A 10,177-nucleotide genomic window follows, 5' to 3' on the forward strand; every position below is an offset into this window, starting at 1 on the left:
CAAGAGCCAGAAGGCAGAAGGGGACAGGGAAGCTGGTGATAAGGAACCCAAGGTTGAGTAAGGATAGTGTTGATGTGTTGTGAGGTTGTTAACCTTTGTCATAGGGCAACATGTGTACTAACTGTTAAATGAAAAACTATTTTGTTCTGTAAGCCTTCATCTAAAGTGAAATAGCAGCACAATTGGAAGACTGTAGTCGATGTCACTGAACTGTGCATGTAGAAATTTTTGAAATGGTGTATCTTTGGCTACATGTATTTTCACCAAAAAAAAAAGGTTGTGAAGTTAGAGGGTTGACATGTTGTGGGGGTGTTAAGCAATGTCATAAAACAATATGTGTACTACTGTTTCATGAGAGACTATTTGTTCTGTAAGCCTTCACCTGAAGAACAATAAAAAAATAAATTAAAAAAAATTATCTATGTAAGACCAAAGGGTCAACGAATATTTTAAAACATAGATGAGAAGGTTGGGGGCCAGAGGGGCAGGGATATTAAGTAAATGGAAGTGAAATAACTAGAACAGAAATAATTAGATTGTTGACACAACGTGAAGAATGTAACAGATGTCACCGATCATTATGTCTAAAAACTGTGGAATGGGAGTGGGTTTTGCTGTGTATATTTTCACCAAAAATAAAATTTAACAAAAAAGTGACAGAGTTCAAATAAGCAGTCTGATAATTGGTCTAACCAAATAGTTATATTGCCCAGAAATTAACATGGATGAAACAGTATAATCATGCAAAAAAGGCAGTTTTACCCTATATTACATCTTGTCTTAGTTATCTAGTTCTGCTGTAACAGAAATACCACAAGTGGATGGCTTTATCCAAGAGAAATTTATTCTCTCACAGTCTAGGAGGCTAGAAGTCTGAATTCAGAGTGACAGCTCCAGGGGAAGGCTGTCTCTCTCTGTCAGCTCTTGGGGAAGGTCCTTGTCATCGATCTTCCACTGGTCGAGGACATTCTCAAAAGAGATTGACTTAAGACACAATCCAATCTTATAGATTGAGTCCTGCCTCATTAACACAACTGCTTCTAATCCCACCTCATTAACATCATAGAGGTAGGATTTACAACACATAGGAAAATTATATCAGATGAAAAAATGGTGGACAATCACACAATATTGGAATCACGGCATAGCCAATTTGACACATATTTTGGGGGGACACACTTCAATCCATGACATATCCCTCTATAATTTCAGGAATATTTTTGAAGATTTGGAAATGGGCAAATGATATTACTAGGTGTCCATTCAGTGGATTATAAATTTGTCTATCAGACCTCCAGGGATTATCTGAATAAGGGTTAAAGTTTAGTTTTAGAAAATATATAAGGTAGTGTAAATGAATTATGTTTAGTAGTGAGAAATTGACTTTCACCCTGTAAAGATAACTCTAGAACATTATATTTTATTTCCCTGTAAACTCGTTGCCATTAATTCAATTCCGACTCATAGTGACCCTGTAAGACAGAGTAAAACTGCCTCATAGGGGTTTCCAAGGAGTAGGTTGTAGACTCAAACTGCCGACGTTTTGGTTAACAGCATACCTCTTATCCCCTGTACCACCAGGGCTATCAGTTTTGCATCTATTAGGAAATTCTTGTCATTATTTCTAACTGCTTACATATACATACCTATTCTTCAAATTCTTCTTTGAACTAGTTTTGAAATCTTATTAGTTACCTCATTTTTTTTTTTTAGTTTTTATTGTAATAAAATATATACCAAACCAAATCCATTGCCGTCGAGTTGATTCCAACTCATAGAGACCCTACAGGACAGAATAGAACTGCTCCATAGGGCTTCCAATGAGCATCTGGTAGTTTGAACTGCTGACCTTTTGGTTAGCAGCTGAACTCGTAACCACTATGCCACCAGGGTTTCCAATAAAATATATATAACATAAAATTTCCCATTTTAGCCATTGTTAAGTGTGCAATTCATTGGCATTAATTGCATTCACAATGTTGTACAATATTCACCACTGTCTACTTCCAAAATTTTTCATTGCCCCAAGCAAATTCTGTACCCATTATGCAATAACTCCCCATTTCTGTCTCTCTGTCACCCCCTGGTAAATCGAATCTACTTTCTGTATCTATGCATTTGCTTATTCTTGATATTTCATATTAATGGAATCATATAACATTTGTCCTTTTGTGCCTGGCTTTTCTCACTTAACATAATGTTTTCAAGGTTCATCCATGTCTTAGCATGAATCAGAACTTCATTCCATTTTATAGATGAATAATATTTCATTGTCTGTATATACATCACAGTTTGTTTACATCAAACAAAATTGCAGAATTATTGGAGATGGTCTTCCTTTTATTGCAGAAAGAAAATATATTCATAAGCTTATTATTTACTATTGTTAATATAAAGGTTTTAGACAAGGACATATTCCTTCGATTAATCATGTATGTATGTGGTATCACCAATTTTTGAAAAAATATATTAAATAGATAACTAAAATCATAAAAAAGAGGATAGAATTTTGGAGCACTATAAATAATAATAACTTTTGTATTACAGAGAAGATGATCTCCAGTTTAGCAGTCCCTTCAATATATCTTGCAGCATCAATTTGCCTAAAATTGAGGTTATATTTCTAATAAAAATGGACAAGATCTAATTAATTTGCTATATGGACCTATCATGATATCCTAAGCAAGTAATTACAAACGTCCAATGTTAATGAAGTTTTAAGGTACTAAGATTTCTGGGATATTATGTTACTATATAAGTTTAAGCAAATTTCATCACCTCTCCATTTTTTTCCCATTGATTATTTTTTTCCCCTTTAGGTCTACAGATCACAGTAATATGTCCTTCAGGAACTGTGGAGTGGAGAGGATTTTGTTAGTTTTCTAAGATTATTTGTCTAAACTAAGTTTACTGAACAATTGCTTGTTTTCTTAAAACTTCCTTGCAGAAATTTTCTCAAACCCAGTTACTGTCCCTTGAATTGAAGAATTAAGAGCAATAAGTCTTTGCCTTATACCCTAAAAAGGTGTATTGATTGTAAATATGCTTATAGGCGGGAAGGCAGTACCTAATATATTGATATTATTATTATGTAATGTAGTGCTTTACCAATAAAAGCTTTTATTTTACACAGCAAGTATCTGTAGCCAAAGACCAGAAACTATATGCAAATAATAAAAATTAAATTAATTAATTAATTAATTCTATTCTGTCAGAAGTTGAGGGAACATCACTATGGAAAAAAGGGATGAACATTGTTTACTCAATACATCCCTCTCTTGTAACTAGTCTACCTACCAAAAGGAGACATTCTCTACTCTTCTATTCTTCTTTTAAAGATGCAGTTCCCATGGGAGTTGACCTTTTGTTTTCCAGTTAAACCAGCTGTGGTTGACTACATGGATAGGCCTGTCTAATTCAGGCTTGAAATATTAACGGTCTCCCTCACCCACATAATTCAAGGGTGATATATGAACAAACTCATTTTTCCACAGACCTAAGCCTCATTCCCTAAGTTTGTTTCTATCAATAATTAGGATGCTATTTTTATTTCTATCTAACTTTTGCATCTTACTTGTTGACAAAGAAGGTGGTGAAAAGAAATATTCTTTATTAACCCTACAATTCCTAACATTTATCCAGAAAACAATATGGAACCTGTAAAAATGGTGTGGGGTCAGTGTCTGACCTCTTTTAACTTCACAAGGGGTAAGGAGAATCAAGACCAACAACACCCCAAGGCTGATTCCTATGAGGCAGAGTTCAGACATTTCAGACATGCTTCGTCTCTCTGCCATCTTTACCAATTCTGACACCATCCGTCCCTCCCACAGCACTCTACTTCTGTTCTGGGTTCTATAGTTCTTTGCAATGGCCACACAGAACTCACTGACAATACTCATGATTATGGGGTTTATTGGGGAAGTAACAGGTTACAATCCAGGTTCGGAATGCTCAGGATACAGTTCTTCCATTAGGACAGCCTCTTCCCAGCCGTGTTTGCAGGCATGCCTCTCCCTGGCCCTAGGTCTCTGCCCAAAGGCACTCAGCTTTCCTGCCCCATGGACTGGGAAGCGCACCACATCGTCTCCTGCTGCCGGGTCTCTGCTGCCAGGTCTCTGCCACAGCTTCTTGCTGTCTTCAGTCTTACAGCTCTCTCTCTCTGTCTCCTGGTTCCAGGAGCTTCTCAGAGCAAGGATACTGGACCCAAAAGGCGAGTTGATTCCTAGCTGTTCTTCCCTGGTGGTGGTGGGATCCTCTCTTTCTCACCTCTAGGGTGGCTCATTTCAAGCCCAGCAGGATGGCAAAACTGACCAATCCCTTCGCAATCCCTATCTGCACAGTCTTGCCGAATCACGTGGATGGGAGTTACAAGACCACGACGAGAAAGGCCATACAAACGCGATCCATCACACTGCAGAACCAATTTCAAATTTACCTAATATTTAAAAATTTATATATTACAAGGTACATAGATTTATTAATCACACATAAGTTCTATTAAGTAATACTTCAGACTTTTGGCCTTTGGGAATTCTAGTCCTGTAAGAAAAACTAGAAAAGGCTCTCATGTCATATGGAACTTAAATGTATTGTTAGGGTTGCTATACAAAGTACAGTATGCCTAGTTAAATTTGAATTTCAGATAAACTGCAAATACTTTATTTTAATAAAAGTATTGCTTAAGACACGTAATATTTTTACACAAATAATATGTGCCTTCTGAATTTGCCGGCCATGCCCAACACCCCTCCACGAGGTATTAAGTGTTCTATGATATTTTTTTTTTACAGCAACATGTAGAAGAGGATTGTCATGGCATAGCTTGTGAGGGTGCTTCATGGGGAGAGGGCATGGCCATCAAACAAACAAGAAGGCACATGTATTTATACAAAAAAAAAATTATTTGTGTGTCTGAAATTCAAACTTAACTACGTGTCCTCTATTTTTATTTGCTAAATCTAGCAACTCTATGTGTTAGGGTATTAGGATTAAAATTTTAAATTTATCTAGATGTGTTTTAGGTTCAGTTAGATTTTAAATATACCATCTGAGATGCCTTTTTTTAGATAATAAAATTCTCAATTTTATTTTTAAAGCATTTAAAGATGATCTAATAGTATAGCTCATTTCAAAATGAGCAGAATGCATTACTATAATATATTAGGATAAAATTGTTTTAGTTACTTTTATGAACATACAAATTCAAGATAAAAATTCAGAGAAAAATTATTGTTTGATCTTTAACTACAAACTATTCTTCTCTATCCCTACCAAGATAAAAATTCCAAGAATGTTATTTTTGTACAATAAAATCAGTTTGAGGTGTCACACAACAAAAATACTGTAGCAATTATAGTTTGTTGTCCATAATTATCATTAAGAACCATCTACTATAGGTACCCATCATGCTTCTGTCAGTTTGTCATACTGTGGTGGGTTGCATGGTGCTGTGGTGCAGCAGGGTCACTCATGGTGGACAAGTTTTAGCAGAGCCTCCAGGTTAAAACAAACCAGGAAGAAGGACCCAGCAGTCTACTTCTGAAAAAATTGACCAGTGAAAATCTTATGAACAGCATCAGAACATTGTCTGATATAGTGAGGTAAGATGAGCCCTTCAGATTGGAGGGCACTGAAAGTACAACTGGGAAAGAGCTACTTCCTCAATGTAGAGACAACCTTAATGGTGCAGATGGAACTGAACTTTCAGGACCTTCATTTGCTGATGTGGTGCAACTCAAAAGGATAAGAAACAGCTGCAAATATCCACTAATAATCAGAATGTGAAATGTATGAAGTATGAATCTAAGAAATTTGGAAGTGATCGAAAATGAAACGGAATGCATAAACATCAACATCCTAGGCATTAGTAAGCTGAAATGGACTGGTACTGGCCATTTTGAATCAGACAATCAAATGATCTACTATGCTGGGAATGACAAATTGAAGAGAAATGGTGTTGCATTCATCCTCAAAAAGAACATTTCAAGATCTATCCTGAAGTACAATGTTGTCAGTGATAGGATAATATCCATACGCCTATAAAGAAGACCAGTTAGTATGATTATTATTAAAATTTATGCATCAATCACTACTGATGAGGAAGTTGAATATTTTTACCAATTTCTGCATCTGAAATTGATCAAAATGCAATCAAGATGCATCGATAACTACTGGTGATTGGAATACAAAAGTTAGAAATGAAGAATCTGTAGTTAGAAAATACGGCCTTAGTGATAGAAACGATGCCAGAGATCACATGATAGAATTTTGCAATACCAACAATCTATTTATTGCAAATACCTTTTTTCAACAATATAAACGTTGACTACATGTGGACCTAACTGCGTGGAAAACACAGGAATCAAATCAACAAATCTGTGGAAAGAGATGATGGAAAAGCTTAATATCATCAGTCAGAACAAGGCCAGGGGTCATCTTCAGAATAGAACATCAGTTGATCAATGCAAGTTTAAGTTGAAGCTGAAGAAGATTAAAACAAGTCCATGAGAACCAAAGTACAACATTTAGTATATCCAAGGAAAAATGATCCAACAGAAATGAATTTAGAGACAATATCAAAAATAGATTTGCCACATTGAACACCAATGACCAAAGATCAGACGAGTCATGGAAAGACATCAAGCACATCATATACGAAGAAAGCAAAAGGTCACTAAAAAGAAGGAAAGAAAGAAAAGAACCAAAATTGATGTCAGAAGAGACTCTGAAACTTGCTCTTGAGCATAGAGCTGCTAAAGAAAATGGAAGAAACCATGAAGTAAAAGAGCTGAACAGATTTCAACGGGCAGCTGGAGGAGACAAAGTAAAGTATTATAATGTAACGTGCAAAGACCTGGAGTTAGAAAACTAAAAGAGAAGAACAAGCTCAGCATTTCCCAAGCTGAGAAAACTGAAGGAAAAATTCAAGCTTTGAGTTGCAACTTTGAAGGATTCTATGGACAAAACATTGAAAGAGACCTCCAGGCAACATAGCGCTATAGGCAGAAGCACTACGCCGTCCCTCCAGAGCAAAGATCCAAAAAACTAAGCCAAACAGACAAAACACCAATCCTGAAACCCTAAGCATCAAATGAAAAGATAAAGAACACAGCCAAGCACTGAATGCAATAAGAAACAGACCAAGAACAGAGAGCGAGGAGAGATACATGCATAGGTCCCCTATAAGCTAACGCAGCATGGATCTGCCAACTTCGACTCCTATCAGAGACCAGTGAACAGGGGGTACAAGAAAGCAGCTTCACAGACCTTCCAGCAGGAGACAGAACAACTGGTAACCAGAGATACTCTCTTTCTCACCCACCCCTTCACCCCCACTCGGCCTCCACTGCTTCCTGGGGCCACAGTCTCTTAGCCGGGAAGCATCAGCTTAACTCTGGTGTCACTTGGATTCCACATGCCCGCATGTGCCAGCTCCCTAAGTGCCATTTGTTGGCTGCTGGTGTTGCTTTTTTCCATTCTTTAGATTTCTTCCTTACCTCTCACCACCTCCCCCATCTTTCTCTCACATACCTGCCTCTGTGTGCCATCTTTTCTTCTTCCTAAAAGGGTGTGAAATGCCGCCTGAATGCGAGACTGCTTCCCAGCCCTTGCTGCCATGCTGCTGGGATCCCGGGGCTTTTTTGTTTGTTTGTTTTTAATTGTATTTGTTTGTTTTCTTTTTCTTTTCTCCAATTGGGAGCCCGTTCTAGTCAGGCAGTACTGCGTAGCTTGGGACCTGCCTGCTCAGTTAATGCAGACGTACAGAGGGATCCCTGAGAGCATTTCTTTTTTCTTTCTGTTTTTTTGGGGGGGTTTCCTGTTCTTTTTTTTTTTTAATTTATTTGTTTTGTTTTGTTTTCCCTCTTTTTCCCTTTTGTCTTTTTTCATTACACAGTTTCTCAACTCTCTAGACTTTCCTTCTCTTCCTGTCCCCTGAATACCTAGTGCTGAGTGACACCTCTATGCCTTCTAGCCAGGCTGTACTTCATGACCTGGGAGCAACTTCCCCAGACCTTGCTGCCGCACCGTTGGGATCTCTGGGAGATTTACTTTTATTTTTTCTTTCTAATTTTTCTTTATTCACTTTTTAATTTTCCTTTATTTTCTTTCTTCTTCTTTTTGTTTTTCTCCATTCATAGTGTCTCATCTTTCCACTCCAATGGCAAGCTCCACTGGCACTCTTTTTTGTTTGTTTGTGTTTTTGGCTCTTATTTCTCATTCCTCTCTCTCCTCTCTCCCATACCCATCTTAGCTACACATATCACAGTATGCTCCCTCCATCCTGCCTACCTGCACCCAGCACTTAACATCATACCACCAAGCAGCACAGGCACTGCCTACCAGAAACAGCCCTGCACTGATTACAGGCCCGCATAGGTGGCCATAGTAAGTGCCACAAACAACCGATCCCAACAACTCTTCTTCAGCTATACCTGTCTTGCTGTACCATATCTGAGCGACTGACCCTGCCAGTTGGAGAAGATGGCAAAAAGTATTATCCCCACAGATGAGCAAACAACAAAGAATACACAGCCTGCCTGCTCAGACATAGCCAAATTAAAAAAAAAAAGGGACAAAACAAACAAATCTACAATCAATAAAAGAGATATATAACTACCGAATGTCCTGAAGACAGTAGACAACATCAAAACATTTACAAAAACAGGACAGGATGGTTCCAGTAAGTGTCTAAAATAAAACAAGAGATGACTTTCCAGTAGAAGAAAAGGCACTAGAACTACCTGATAGGGAATTCAAATGCCTAATATTCAGAGATACCCAAGAGTTGAAGCAAAAAGCAGACAAAAATGAGAAAAAAAATGGCAAATTCTTGGAAAAGGCAGAAAAATTCACGAAAATACAGACAAAAAGGGAAGACTTCAGGAAAATCATGCAGGAACAAAATGTGAAAATAAATTCACAACTAGAAATCATACAAAAACAACGATTAGAAATCCAAAAGACAAAAAAACATGATTTCAGAAATGGACAGTGTCATAGAAGGGCAGAGGAGCAGGTTTGAAACGGTGGAACTGGATCAGCGAAATTGAAGACAAACACTTGGATACAACTCTGTTAGAGGAAAAATCAGAAAAAAAAACAAAGAAAAATGAAGACACCCTGAGAATTATGTGGGATACAATCAAAAGCAAAAATCTGTGAGTGATCTGTGTTCTAGAACGGGGAGAAAACAGAAAACACAGACAGGACCACTGAAGAACTGCTGACAGAAAACTTCCCCAATATCATGAAAGATGAAAAGCTGATCATCCAAGAAGCTCAATGAGCCCCATACAAGGATAGACCCCAAAAGAAAATCACCAAGGTATATCATAATCACACTCTCCAACACCAAAGACAAACAAAGAATCCTGAGAGCACCTTGAGGAAAACAAAAAGTCACATATAGAGAAGAAACAATAAGAGTAAGCTCAGATTATTCAGCAGAAACCATGCAGGCAAGAAGGCAATGGGAAAACAGAAATAAAACCTTGAAAGAAAAAAATTACCAGCCAAGAATAATATATTCTGCAAAACTCTCATTCAAATGTGATGGTGAAATTAGGACATTTCCAGATAAACAGAAATTAAGGGGATATGTAAAAACCAAACCAAACTTACAAGAATTATTAAAGGGAGTCCTTTGCTCTGAGAACAAACTTCAGCTCACAGGCTGAATCTAGGATGCAGGATCATACCAGCCAGATACCGATATAAGAAATGAACTCTCAAGTACTACCCAAAACCAAAAGAAATACAACAGGGAATCAGACCAGTTAATCTGTAAATGACAACAACATCAGAACAATAAAGGAGGGAATTTACGGTGTAGGTATAAAGCCTTGTAATGGAGAAGAAGGCAAGGCGATACCAAGTAATAACAGACTGATTCAAACTTAGATAAGGGTAAATTTCACAATAACCACAAAGAAAGTTAACAAACCTACTCATCAAAATAAAAAGGAAAACATAAAGTCTCAGTAAAAACAAAACCTACAAAAACAAAAGAAATGAAAAAAAATCCACAAACAAAAGGAATTTAACACAGGAGATTAAGAGGAAAAAAGAAAACGTCAGAACCACAAAAAAAAAGCACTACAAAATGACTGCAATAAACTCACATGTATCAATAATCACACTGAATGTAAATGGCTTAAATGCACCCATAAAGAGA

This window comes from Trichechus manatus, unplaced genomic scaffold (genome assembly GCF_000243295.1).
Source record: "Trichechus manatus latirostris isolate Lorelei unplaced genomic scaffold, TriManLat1.0 scaffold00051, whole genome shotgun sequence".
NCBI lineage: Eukaryota > Metazoa > Chordata > Mammalia > Sirenia > Trichechidae > Trichechus > Trichechus manatus.